Source organism: Homarus americanus, unplaced genomic scaffold (assembly GCF_018991925.1).
Source record: "Homarus americanus isolate GMGI-L3 unplaced genomic scaffold, GMGI_Hamer_2.0 scaffold28956, whole genome shotgun sequence".
Classification (NCBI taxonomy): domain Eukaryota; kingdom Metazoa; phylum Arthropoda; class Malacostraca; order Decapoda; family Nephropidae; genus Homarus; species Homarus americanus.
In genome coordinates this window covers 2,358-17,531 of record NW_024719674.1, presented here as the reverse complement: position 1 = coordinate 17,531, position 15,174 = coordinate 2,358, and positions in this window count along the sequence as shown.

Genomic DNA, 15,174 nt, shown 5'->3' with positions numbered 1-15,174 from the left:
GAATGTTGGTAAACCGTAGACAGCGGAGTTATTAGGTCGCCTTTGCAAGCTGTCAGATATAATTATCGCGGGATTTAGAGGATCACGGAGGTAAGAACTGAATATTAAATATGTCTTAACTAAGTCCCTTAGCCAGACGATGCTGAGGTGTGGCTCTTGGGTCCTACTGAGCCGCCCTCGTGTTTAATGATGATGATAATAATGATAATAATAATAATGATAATAATAATAATAATAATAATAATAATAATAATAATAATAATAATAATAATAATAATAATAATAATAATAATAATATAATAATAATAATAATAATAATAATAATAATAATAATAATATAATAATAATAATGATAATAATAATAATAATAATAATAATAATAATAATAATAATAATAATAATAATATAATAATAAAATAATAATAATAATGTGATAATAATAATAATAATAAAATAATAATAATAATAATAATAATAATAATAATAATAATAATAATAAAAATAATAATAATAATAATGTGATAATAATAATAATATATAATGATAATAATTATATTGACAGGTCGATACATTTACTCTAATCTATTATGCCTATAAATATTAAGACACTAATTACTGTATCTGTAATTTACTGTACCTGTATCTGTAGCTGTTGTATCTAGAGTATTACACCTCACGATACTGTAATCACCTGGGAATTACTGTACCTCTTCTTGATGTACTGTACCTGGATATTTACCCTTATTTCCTTCTTTCCTTCCTCCATTCCTTCTTTCCTTAACTCACTACCTCCTTTACCTTCCTTCCTTCCTCCCTCCCTCACCCTTCCTTCCTTCATCCTCCTCCCTCCCTCCCTCCCTCTCCCTCCCTCCCTCCTTCCTCCCTTGTAGTAGTTTTTTTAAGTTTATTTTCGAGACGATTTTTAAAGGTCACTTTTTCTGCGTATATCAACACTGAAGATGTTATAAGCTCTCTCGAGTCTTGTGTGCTGTTGCCATATTTGTATCGTATCTAATCAATTTTCACGGATGATCACATTAGCCTCCATCTTGATTCATCCCAACACTGCCTCCTCCCCCACCACTCTACTCCTGCCCCTCCCCTGCCCCAATATCACCTCTACCACCTGCCTACCCCACACACCCCACTACCACGTCTGTACCACCCAATCCATCATTACCCCCATCATGCCTTGCCCTGCCCTGTTCCTCCCCGCCTGCCCTGCTCCCCGTTCCTCCCCTGCCCCTGCCCCTGTTCCGTCTCCCCGCCACTCCAGCCTGCCACTAAAGGCTCTCAAGCAGGAAGTGCATTAGGATAATTGGGGAGGATTTGGAAGGCAGAGCACGTGGAGTATGTTTATGTTGCTGGAGTGGCTGGCTGGCTGGCTGGCTGGGCTTGGCTGGCTGGCTGGCTATTGGCTGGCTGGCTGGATGGATGGCCAGTGACAGACAGACATAAAGATACAAATAGACAGACAGAGGAGAGAGAGAGAGAGAGAGAGAGAGAGAGAGAGAGAGAGAGAGAGAGAAGAGAGAGAGAGAGAGAGAGAGAGAGAGAGAGAGAGAGAGAGTCCGAAAAAGTTTGTTGACGTATTGTATGTTTTAGTATGGAGGATCCAATGAGGTCGACCTTCAAGTACGACCTACCATTAACCTTCCTCCTCCCTCCCTCCCTCCCTCCTCCTCCTCCCCCTCCCTCCCTCCTCCCCTCACCCTTTCTCTATCTCCCTCCCTCCCTCCCCCTCCCTTTTCCTCCTCCCTCCCTCCCCCTTTCCTCCCTCCCTCCCTCCCCCTCCCTCGTCTTAATCTAGTGTTATCATAAATCATGTTTTTAATTTTTCTCCATGACCCTGGGGAACAAGGAAGGGGGGTCTGGGTGGGTGTTGGGTTTTTTTTCAGGGTGTCCTTGGTGGGTCCCAATAGTTTCTTTCACACTGGGTCCCAATAGTCCTTCACTGGGTCCCAATAGTCCTGTGCTGGGTCCCAATAGTCCTTTGCTTGGTCCCAATAGTCCTGTGCTGGGTCCCAATAATCCTTTGCTTGGTCCCAATATTGCCCAGGGGTCCCAATACGCCTTTGGTGGGTCCCAATCCTCCTTTGGTCGTTGCAATAGTTCTTTGTTGGGTCCCAAGAATCCTTCTGCTGGTCCCAATAATCCTTCACCGGGTCCCAAACCCGGAGTTTCTTAACCTGTGTGCCTAAGGCTTTTGGTGGAGGGGAAGGGGGGGCTCTCCATCCTAGTTGGTGTACCTACCGTGGAGTCCTATCAAGAGTCTTAGGGACCGAGAAGGGGAGGGAAGTCCTTTCGGAGTTCAGTGACCCCAATCTCTAGTTGGGGTCCTTGTCGGGTTCACTGACTTACGCAAGATGGTGTTCTGGAGATCCTGGGCTGTGTGTGTGTGTGTGTGTGTGTGTGTCTCTGTCTGTCTGTCTGTCTACCCGTGTTTGTGTATTCCAGTTATTTTAGGTGAATAATAATAATAATAAATAAAATAATAATAATAATAATAATAATAATACAATAATAATAATAATAATAAAATAATAACAATAATAATAATAATAACAATAATAATAATAAAAATAATAATAATAATAATAATAATAATAATAATAATAATAATAATAATAATAATAATAATAATAATAAAACATATATATGACTACGACCCTAAATGATATATTGTCAACAAAAACCTTTCAGAAATCGAAAACAAAAATATTATGAAGTTGTTTTTTTCCCACGAAATGTCCACGGAATTTAAATCACTTGTCCCGCTTGTTTAGTGAATGTATACAAAGTACTCCAATATCCCCCACACACCCCCACACCCCCCCCCCCACACACCCCCACACCCCCACACCCCCCACACCCCCCACCCCCCAAACCCCCCACACACACAAACACATACACTCCACACACACCCCACACCCCCACACCCCCACACACACAAACATACACACTCCACCCCACCCCCACACACACCCACACACACCACACACACCCCCCACACTCACTCACACCTACCCCACACACACACACACAACACACACACACTCCCCACACACTCTCCACATCTCACACACTCCCCACACACCCACACACATCCCCACACATCTCCACAATATCCAGACCCTAAGCGCACATTACAGTAGACATCTGATACATAACTGGTGAATTAAACGAGTTATGTAATGGAAACTTTTAGGTTATTTTCACAGGTACTACGTCAACCTTGGTTCTTTATTCTGAGTCATGGTATATATGGTGGTATAGTGTATGGTGATGTAGTGTATTCTGAGTCATGGTATAGTGTATGGTGATGTAGTGTATTCTGAGTCATGGTATAGTGTATGGTAATGTAGTGTATTCTGAGTCATGGTATAGTGTATGGTGGTATAGTGTATGGTGATGTAGTGTATTCTGAGTCATGGTATAGTGTATGGTGATGTAGTGTATTCTGAGTCATGGTATAGTGTATGGTGGTATAGTGTATGGTGATGTGTATTCTGAGTCATGGTATAGTGTATGGTGATGTAGTGTATTCTGAGTCATAGTGTATGATGGTATAGTGTACTCTGAGTCATGGTATAGTGTATGGTGGTATAGTGTAGGTGATGTAGTGTATTCTGAGTCATGGTATAGTGTATGGTGATGTAGTGTATTCTGAGTCATGGTATAGTGTATGGTGATGTATTCTGAGTCATGGTATATGTATGGTGATATAGTGTATTCTGAGTCATGGTATAATGTATGGTGATGTATTCTGAGAGATAGTGTATGGTGATGTAGTGTATTCTGAGTCATAGTATAGTGTATGGTATGTGTATTCTGAGTCATGGTATAGTGTATGGTGATGTAGTGTATTCTGAGTCATGGTATAGTTTATGGTGGTATAGTGTATGGTGATGTAGTGTATTCTGAGTCATGGTATAATGGTGGTATAGTGTATGGTGATGTAGTGTATTCTGAGTCATGGTATAGTGTAGTGTATTTTGAGTCATGGTATAGTGTATGGTGGTGTAGTGTATTCTGAGTCATGGTATAGTATGGTGATATAGTGTATTCTGAGTCATGGTATAGTGTATGGTGGTATAGTGTATGGTGATGAGTGTGTTCTGAAACATGGTATAGTGTATGGGTATAGTGTAGTGTATTCTGAGATGGTATAGTGTATGGTGGTATTGTGTATTCTGAGTCATGGTATAGTGTATGGTGATGTAGTGTATTCTGAGTCATGGTATAGTGTATGGTGATATAGTGTATTCTGAGTCAGTATAGTGTATGGTGATATAGTGTATGGTGATGTAGTATTCTGAGTCATGGTATAGTGTATGGTGATATAGTGTATTCTGGAGTCATGGTATAGTGTATGGTGGTAGTGTATTCTGAGTCATGTTATAGTGTATGGTGATATAGTGTATTCTGAGTCATGGTATAGTGTATGGTGATATAGTGTATTCTGAGTCATGGTATAGTGTATGGTGGTATAGTGTATGGTGATGTAGTGTATTCTGAGTCATGGTATAGTGTATGGTGGTATAGTGTATTCTGAGTCATGGTACAGTGTATGGTGGATATAGTGTATTCTGAGTCATGGTATAGTGTATGGTGGTATAGTGTATTCTGAGTCATGGTACAGTGTATGTGGTATAGTGTATTCTGGGTCATGGTATAGTGTATGGTGGATGTAGAGTATTCTGAGTCATGGTATAGTGTATGGTGATATAGTGTATTCTGAGTGAGTGAAATTTGAGAGAGTGGCTGAGTGAGTGAGTTAGTAGGAGGGTTGAGTGAGTGAGTGAGTGAGTGAGAGATAATGAATGGGTTAGAGAGAGAGAGAGAGAGAGAGAGAGAGAGAGAGAATAACTAAAGAATGATAATAATGTTAGACTGTATAATTACGACCTTCCTATCACATCTATTTCAGTTCCAGTTTATCGATTCGAAGCATCTTGACGTCACGAGAGACTGTTCATTGATTCGAAAGGTTCTGACGTCACACGATCCATTCTATTAATTCGAAACGTCTTGACGTCATAAAGGCCCGGTCCATTCATTCTAGAGATTCTGACGTCACACGATTCACCTCACTGATTCGATTGGTTTTGAGGCCACGAAACGAAGGTCATTGAACCCTTATTATTATTATTATTATTATTATTATTATTATTATTATTAGTATTATTATTATTATTATTAGTAGTAGTAGTAGTAGTAGTAATAGTAGTAGTAGAAGGTAGTAGTAGTAGAAGTAGTTGTATTATACGTTGATCGTGCATTTAGTACCACCTCCACACATACACACAAAACACACATATTTACCTACTTTCCAACACCCAACTCCGTAAACAAAAACAAAAAAGTAAAAAGCAAGTAAAAAAACAAACAAGTAAGCGTTAAGTGTGGCCGAAGCAGGTCTTAACTCCTCAGCTGTGCTCCTGGTGCGGGGGGGGCGGGGCGGGGCGGGGTAATGTCTCGCCAAACAACACCTCTCATTTATTCATAGTACACGTTAACGGGGGCCAGGGGGGTGTTGGTCCTGGCACTCGGCCTAGTGATATAGTGAGTCGCCCGCCTGAATACTGTTTGTAAACACGGGAGTCCAACCTGGCTCTAACGCGTTATTAATTAAGGGTTACATAGAGGAGAATATTTTGTTGTATTTTTTCGCTTTTTCTTGTTATTATTGTTATTGTTATTATTTTTATTACTACTACTACTACTACTACTTTTTTGGCCTCCAGCCTTCCTCAATAGCCACACCTTCGCCGTCATTGTATTACCTTAAAATTAAATATCCTAATACAAAAGTTGTGTTTATTATTATTATTATTATTATTATTATTATTAGTAGTAGTAGTAGTAGTAGTAGTAGTATTATGCTAACTTTAGGAAATATTAATTTTCACTCCGCCCCAAAAAAATAATTATGACAGGTTGGTTTCGGAACTAGGGATCCAACACGTACAGAACAAGAACTGTATCAGGCCATCGGGGACATTAAATCACCTTTTTATGTACAGTAGTTGGCGTGCAAGATGACCATAAACCAGACTAATCACTCTACCTGGTGTGGATAATTAGACTGAACAGGTGTTAGAGTATGATTATGTTTACACCTGAGTAAGTTAAGGCGGCTACTGTGTTATGATATTGACACCCCGAGGGATATAGTGTACCGTGTTGGTCCTGTGTTATGATATTGACACTGAGGATATAGTGTGCAGTGTTGGTCCACTGTGTTATGATAATGACACCCCGAAAGGATATAATTAGCCGTGTTGGTCCACTGTGTTATGATATTGACACCCCGAGGGATATAGTGTGCCGTGTTGGTCCACTGTGTTATGATATTGACACCCCGAGGATATAGTGTACTGTGACGGTCTGTGTTATGATATTGACGCGAGGGATATAATTGTGCTGTGTTTGGTCACTGTGTTATGATATTGACACCCCGAGGATATAGTGTACCGTGTTGGTCACTGTGTTATGATATTGACTTTGAGGGATATAGTGTACCGTGTTGGTCCACTGTGTTATGATATTGACACCCCGAGGGATATAGTGTACCGTGTTGGTCCACTGTGTTATGATATTGACACCCCGAGGGATATAGTGTACCGTGTTGGTCCACTGTGTTATGATATTGACACCCCGAGGGATATAGTGTACCGTGTTGGTCCACTGTGTTATGATATTATTTTGAAGAATATAGTGTACAGTGTTGGTCCACTGTGTTGCTGATATTGACACCCCGAGGATATAATTATACCGTGTTGGTCCACCGTGTTATGATCATCGGCACCCCGAGGATATGAGTGTCGTGTTGGTCACTGTGTTATGATATTAATTTGAGGATATAGTGTACCGTGTTGGTCCACTGTGTTATGATATTGACACCCCGAGGATGGTGTACCGTGTTGGTCCACTGTGTTATGATCTTATTTTGAGGGACATAGTGTACCGTGTTGAACCCTGTGTTATGATATTGACACCCGAGGGATATAGTGTACCGTGTTGGTCCACTGTGTTATGATATTGACACCCCGAGGGATATAGTGTACCGTGTTGGTCCACTGTGTTATGATGTGACTTGAGGGATATAGTGATGTACCGTGTTGGTCCTGTGTTATGATATTGACACCCCGAGGGATATAGTGTACCGTGTTGGTCCACTGTTATGATGTATTTTAGGGATGAGTATACCGTGTTGGTCCACTGTGTTGCCAATGTTATTTACCCAAGGGATATAATGAGTGTACCGTGTTGGTCCACTGTGTTATGATATTGACACCCGGGGACATAGTGTACCGTGTTGGTCCACTGTGTTGTGATATTGACGAGGGATATAGTGTACCGTGTTGGTCACTGTGTTTATGATATTGACGCGAGGATATAATTCTTCACCGTGTTGGTCCACTGTGTTATGATATTGACACTTGAGGGATATGGTGTGCCGTGTTGGTCACATGTTATGATATTGACGCGGGGATATAGTGTACCAATGTTGTGGTCACTGTGTTATGATGTGCCCCGAGGGATATAGTGTACCGTGTTGGTCCTGTGTTATGATATTGACACCCCGAGGGATATAGTGGCTACTAATGTTGGTCCACTGTGTTATAATATTATTTTGAGGGATATAGTGTACCGTGTTGGTCCTGTGTTGTAATGTGACTTGAGGATACTGTGTACAGTGTTGGTCCCACTGTTATGATATTGACTTTTGAGGATATAGTGTACCGTGTTGGTCACTGTGTTTATGATAATATTGACACTGAGGGATATAGTGTGCTGTGTTGGTCACTGTGTTATGATATTGACACCCCCGGGGATATAGTGTACCGTGTTGGTCCGCAATGTTGTGATATTGACACCCCGAGGATGCCAATTAATACCGTGTTGGTCCACTGTGTTATGATATTGACACCCCGAGGATATAGTGTACCGTGTTGGTCCTGTGTTATGATATTGGCTTTTGAGGGATATAGTGTACTGTGTTGGTCCACTGTGTATGATATTGACACCCGGGGATATAGTGTGCTGTGTTGGTCCACTGTGTTATGATATTGACACCCGGGGATATAATTATGCTGTGTTGGTCCACTGTGTTATGATATTGACACCCCAAGGGGATATAATTGTACTGTGTTGGTCCACTGTGTTATGATATTGACACCCCGAGGGATATAGTGTGCCGTGTTGGTCACTGTGTTATGATACTGACACCCCGAGGGATATAGTGTACCGTGTTGGTCACTGTGTTATGATATTGACACCCCCGGGGATATAGTGTGCCGTGTTGGTCCACTGTGTTATGATATTGACACCCCAGGGGATATAGTGTACCGTGTTGGTCACTGTTATTTATGATATTGACACCCGGGGATATAGTGTGTGTTGGTCACTGTGTTATGATATTGACTTCCCGAGGGATATAGTGTACCGTGTTGGTCCACTGTGTTATGATATTGACGCGAGGGATATAGTGTACCGTGTTGGTCACTGTGTTATGATATTGACGCGAGGGATATAGTGTACTGTGTTGGTCCACTGTGTTATGATATTGACACCCCGAGGATATAATTGTACCGTGTTGGTCCTGTGTTATGATAATATTGACACCCCGAGGGATATAGTGTACCGTGTTGGTCCGCGGTATGATATTGACACCCCAAGGGATATAGTGTGCCGTGTTGGTCCACTGTGTTATGATATTGACACCCCAGGGGATATAGTGTGCCGTGTTGCTCCACTGTGTTATGATGTTGACACCCCGAGGGGTATAGTGTACCGTGTTGGTCCTGTGTTATGATATTGACACCCCGAGGGATATAGTGCTACCGTGTTGGTCCACTGTGTTATGATATTGACACCCCGAGGGATATAGTGTGCCGTGTTGGTCCACTGTGTTATGATATTGACACCCCCGAGGATATAATTAACTACGTGTTGGTCCACTGTGTTATGATATTGACACACCCCGGGGATATAGTGTACCGTGTTGGTCACTGTGTTATGATATTGACGCGAGGATATGGTATACTGTGTTGGTCCACTGTGTTGTATTCATTGACACCCCGAGGGATATAGTGTACTGTGTTGTGGTCCACTGTGTTATGATATTGACACCCCGAGGGATATAGTGTACCGTGTTGGTCACTGTTATGATATTGACACCCCCGAGGGATATAGTGTACCGTGTTGGTCACTGTGTTATGATATTGACACCCCGAGGGATATAATTATGCAAATGTTGGTTCACTGTGTTATGATATTGACTTTTGAGGGATATATAGTGTACCGTGTTGGTCGACGTTAGTACCTGTGTTGATGTTTCCGGCTGGAGATCATTGTCTGGCTCGTCTTAAACTACAGGAGTTATAAACAGTTTGTCGTCGGCACTAGAAACAGGTTAAGGTAGAGTCTCGATACAGTTAAGATGCCATTTCAAGCTTAAGGGAGCCAACCTAGGCAGTTAAGTGCATACCTCTCTTATATTATTTCCGGTTAGGAGGAAAATTCAAAGGCAAAGGTAATTTTAGAATCTGAAATGAACCTCCTCCGCTCCCCATCCACGCCCTCCTTCCCTTACCGAAATAACCGAGAATCATATACATAAAAGTAATGAAACCTAATCTAACCAAACCTAACCTAATTTCGTTTCGTTCTCATCACGTCGGCCTTCTCAACACCACCACTGTGTGTCTCATTTAATTCACCAGAGCAAGAGGGAATATATCTAGTGAATGAAAACTGGTTATTCATATTTCCGTTAGAGACAGTGAGGGGGGAACTCGAGGCTCCTTCGTCTTGGTGGTATGATGACTTCTTCCCAAATTGTCTTCTACCCCAAGATGTCTTTTACCTAAGATGTCTCTCCCAGATGTCTTCTACCCCAAATTGTCTTCTACCCCCAAGATGTCTTCTACTCCAAGATCTTTCAAGTCGTCTTCTCCTCAAGATAATTAGAAATAGAGGTCTGAAAGTTATTGAAGTAGTAAGATTGCTAGAAATACCTGTCCCATCTTATTAAAATAGAGAGATGATTACAAAATTGGGGTCCCATACCTGTCAGATTAGGGAGACCCGACTCTACTCTTGAGCGTCACACTCAAGGTAAGTGCGGCACCAGGACATTAAGAGAGGTGGAGGGTCATAGGCGTGACGGGAAATGGGGAGTAGGTCGGAAATACTTGAAATTTAATTGATGTGAGAAGGAGGATAATAGGTAAGGGTAGGGGGGGAGGGAGATAAGAGGGGAGGGGAGGTGGAGGTAAGAGGGGAGGGGAGGGGAGGTAGAGGGGAGGTGAGGTAAGAGGGGAGGGGAGGGGAGGTGGGGAGGAGGTGGGGAGGGAGGGAGGGGAGGAGGTAAGAGGGGAGGGGAGGGGAGGTAGAGGGGAGGTGAGGGGAGGTAGAGGGGAGGGAGGGGTAAGAGGGGAGGGGAGGGGAGGTAAGAGGGAGGGAGGTGAGGTAAGAGGGGAGGGGAGGTGAGGTAGAGGAGGGGAGGTGGAGGTAAGAGGGAGGAGGGGAGGTAGAGGGGAGGGGAGGGGAGGAAGGGGGAGGTGAGGTAAGAGGGGGGGAGGGAGGTAAAAGGGAGGGGAGGTGAGGTAAGAGGGGAGGGAGGTGAGGTAAGAGGGGAGGGAGGGAGGTAAGAGGGGAGGGGAGGTGAGGTAAGAGGGGAGGGGAGGTGAGGAAGGGGAGGGAAGGAGATAGAGGGAGGGAAAGGAGGATAAGAGGAGGGGGTTGGGAGAGGAGAGAGGGGAGGGAAGTGAGATAGAGGAGGGGAAGTGAGACAAGAGGGGAGGGAGGAGGTGGAAGAGGGGAGGTGAGGAGGGGAGGGGAGAGGAGAGGGGAGGTGAGGAGGTGAGGGAGGGGGGTGAGGTAAGAGGGGGAGGAGGGGAGGTAAGAGGGAGGGAGGGAGGTGAGGGAGGGGAGGGTAAGAGCGGAGGGAGGGAGGTGGGAGGGGAGGAAGGAGGATAAGAGGGAAGGGGTTGGGGAGAGGTGGAGAGAGGGAGGAAGGAGACAAGAGGGGAGGGGAGGGGAGGTAAGAGGGAGGGAGGGGAGGTAAGAGGAGGGAGGGAGGTAAGAGAGGAGGGAGGTGAGGTAAGAGAGGAGGGAAAGGGAGGTGACGTAAGAGGGGGAAGAGGAGGAAAGAGTAGGTCCTTCTATACCTATTGAGGAAGGTAATAGTTAGGTTAACGAGGTGTTGCTCTAGTTCGGGGTACAGGTAAGTCCCTCTTCCGCCATACACGCGTTCAGTCTACAGCCGCTCTCTCACAACTTTCTACATACTCATCGGTCATATTTACAACACACACACACACACACACACACACACACACACACACACACACACACACACAGAGCAAATCAATTCAACTAAGGTCAACTCAGGTCAAGTCAACCTCCCCCACTTACGTGACCTTGACTTACCGTGAGAAAGAAAAACAAAATTAACAACAACAACAACAACATCGAGGCCATTAGGGTGTTTAAACCTCAAATGGAAAATAGCTAAGTTAAAGGATAATAACAATCTCCCCTCTTCCCTCCCCTCTCCACCTCCCTCCCCTCTCCCCTTTCCCCTCCCCATTCCTCCTCCCCCCCCCTCTCTATCCATACCTCCCCGTCTCCCCTCAAACTACCGCTAGTTATGCGAATTACAGTCATTACAGCTATTATACGCTACTTGGCCATGTGTATCATGCTGTGTGTACCCTGATGGGGGGGTGGGGGGAGGAGGGAGGAGGGAGGTGAGGAGAGGAGGGAGGAGAGAGAGGTTAAGGGAGAAAGAGGATGGAGAGGTGGGGTTTGAGAGAGCAAGAGGAGAAATAGAGATTAGAAGATAATGAAAGACACGTAGAGCCATTTACAACTCCATTGACTCCTCCACTCCCACTCACTCACTGATTCCTCACTCACTCCTTGATTCACTCACTCACTCACTCCTGCTGATCGACTGGCTGACTGACTGGCTCCTCAAACTGACTAATCACCGCGGAATGGAACTTCACTCACCCCGTACACAGACCGAGTTCCAACTCTGTGTGGTGTTGTGTGTATGTTTGTGTGTGCGTCTGTGTGTGTGCTTCTGTGCGTGATTCTGTTTGTTTCTGTGTTTTATATATATGTGTGTGTGTTTTTCTGCTGCTTTCTCTGTATGTGTCTGTGTGCGTTTTCCATGTGTGTGTGTGTGTGACCATCAGTCCAGGGAAGGTAAGAGTGGACAATTACACCTGCTGTACCTGTACCTGTACCTGTACCTGTACCTGTACCTGTACCTGTACCTGTACCTGTACCTGTACCTGTACCTGTACCTGTAAATGAAACACAAACCTCCCAAATTTACGACTCAGGTGCTCTTTGAGGCGTGAAATTTATGAACAAACTGGCCTGCGATGGAAGGACGGAATGGCCAATCGATCAGGAGTGTGATTAGAATTGATTGATTGGATTAGGTTTTTTATTATTTATTGATTGGTGTTTGAATTATTTCCTCTGGTGTATGAATATTTGTTTTGGGGATCACGTGAAGATTAGGCACCCCTGTTTATTTCACTTGATTGTTAATTAGGTACCATAAAATTGCTAATCTAACCTATTCTAATCTAATGTAATTTAACCTAACTTAATGTAATCTAACCAAACTTAAACTAGCCTAACCAGACCAAAACTAATGTAAACTAACCAAACCTAACCAAACCTAACCAATACAACTTATCTACCTCTCTCCATTACGGTGTTCTCTTTCTTCTTCCTTCCTTCCTTCCTCCTCAGTCACCAATCTTCCTCATTCGTCCATCTAAAGTTCTAAGCCTAATCACCTTCCTGGACAGTAATGGTGGTTCCTGTGGTGAGTCATACCTGTTGTACCACACACCTGTGGTCAGCTGGGATTCAGGTTACTCCCCTCCTCTCCCTCCTCCTTTCCTCCCTCCTCTCCTTCCCTTTCTCATCTCCTGGGCTAAGAACACGTGGGAAGTGACGAGGCGCATGCAAACTGACTCCTGTAGCCTCTCGTGGTAAAGTTGGTGGTGTCTTGCCTTGCCATCTGAGTGTTGTGGGTTCGATTACTGTTGCTGGGGAGGGGGGTTGGGGAGGGAGGTGGAGGTGAGGTGTTTGAGGTGTTTGGGGAAGGGAGGTGGGTGAGGGTGTTTGGGGAAGAGGGTGAGGGGTGTTTGGGTGGAGGGTGAGGGTGTTTGGGGGTGGGTGAGGGGTGTTTGGGGGAGGAGGTGAGTGAGGTGTTTGAGGGGGGGGTGTTTGGGAAGGAGGTGGGTGGGGTGTTTGGGGAGGGAGAGTGAGTGAGGGTGTTTGTGGGAGGGGAGAGGGTGAGGGGTGTGTTTGGGGAGGGAGGGTGAGGGGTGCTGGGGAGGGTGAGTAGTAGTGTTAATTCTTCTTCTACAGGTGAGTCTTTTTTGTGTGTGTTAATTACAGGTGGAACTTGAGTGTGTATAAATGGCTCCTGTAGGTGAAGATTGATTTAGATAAAGTAATACAATTGAGGAAATGTAAATAAGTTGTGAAATGTGGAATTGTGAACGACTGGATAATAAAAAAAGTGAAGAAATATGTGTAAATTGTGGATGATGGATGAAGGTTAGGTTAGGTTAGGTTAGGTTAGTTTAGTTTTATGAAGCTTCTGTTAATTGATAGTCATTTTTTTTCTGTTACATAGTTTCATCACTATCATAACCACTACTACCTTCACCTACCACTACCACCACTACTGCCATCACTCACCACCACCACCACTATCACTACTATCTCTATTCCACCTGTCCCATCTACCACCACCACCACCTACCATCACCCACCAATACTAACTACCACCACTACCACTACCTCCACCACCACCACCACCTACCACTACTACTACCTCTACCACCACCATTACCCTCACACCACCACCACTACCCCACCTACCACCACCACTACTTCCCACTTACCACCACCTACTACACCACCACCACCTACCGCCTACCACCACACACTATCTCCCACACTCTCTACCTACCCTCTCCTATCTATCACCACCACCACCATTACTACCTACCACCACCACCACCACCACCACCACCACTACTACTACTACTATGTACCTACAACCACCCGTCATCACCATGTGCCCTCATCTACTTAACTACTACCACTACTAGCTCGCGTGGGACCTGACCTTCCTTGTGTGGTCATAAAAATTGATTTACATATAAGTTTCCGCATTGAGGCACAGTCGAGGTTATCTTTATGAGGGTAGAACATCGCTTAGAATCAACTTAACTATCGTCATTACTTACCTGTGTTAATGTTTACCTGTTTAGACACCCTCCTCTCCCCCCTCTCCCACCCACCCCTCCTCACTCACCGTGTACACCTGTGGGTAAATCTCCCTCGCCACCTGGGTCTCTATCCCGTTTCTTACACTGGATTAAACTAAACACTATTTCAAGTCGCCTTTATTAGTGAGTTACATTACACATTTACAATCTCGGCCGTGTTATTACCGTATGTTCCACCTGTAATGTAATCTGTAATTCCTAGCTAAATATATCTTGTTTCAGCTGATTGGCGTTTGTGTTGTTATAATTGGATACCCGAACTGATGTGTGTGTGGGGGAGAGAGGATGATTAAGGTGGGGTATTTAACCTGAAGGATTGACACTCTTGGTCCGGGTTAATAATGAGATTGGATTACCTGAGGATTTGTGTCCCTCCTCCCCCCTGCAGGATTATTTCACCTTAATTATATCTGAGAGTGAGGGGGTTAAAGTGGATATAAGTTGGGTTTGGTTTCGTTAGGTTGGAAGTAAATTAGGTTTAGATTGGGTTAGTTTAGGGTAAGTTTGGTTCGGGTTAAGTTATGTTGGATTAAAGTAAGTAGATTAGGTTGGCGGTAGGTTAGGTTAGGTTAGATTGGGTTAGGTTAGGTCGCGTTAGGTTAGGATATGTTAAATTACCTCCCGCCTCTCCTTGTGTCAGTCAGTACCTCTACACCTCTTCACCCCTACCCTCCGTGACCTCCTTCTGCTGTAGTTATATAAGACCTTCAGGTGTAACTCGGGGAGGTCACCAGCTGGAGTATTCACGAGGACGTCCACTGACATATTTTAATTATTTGTACAGAGAACCTCCATTACTGGCCCATATACTCCGGGTCACCACCATCAC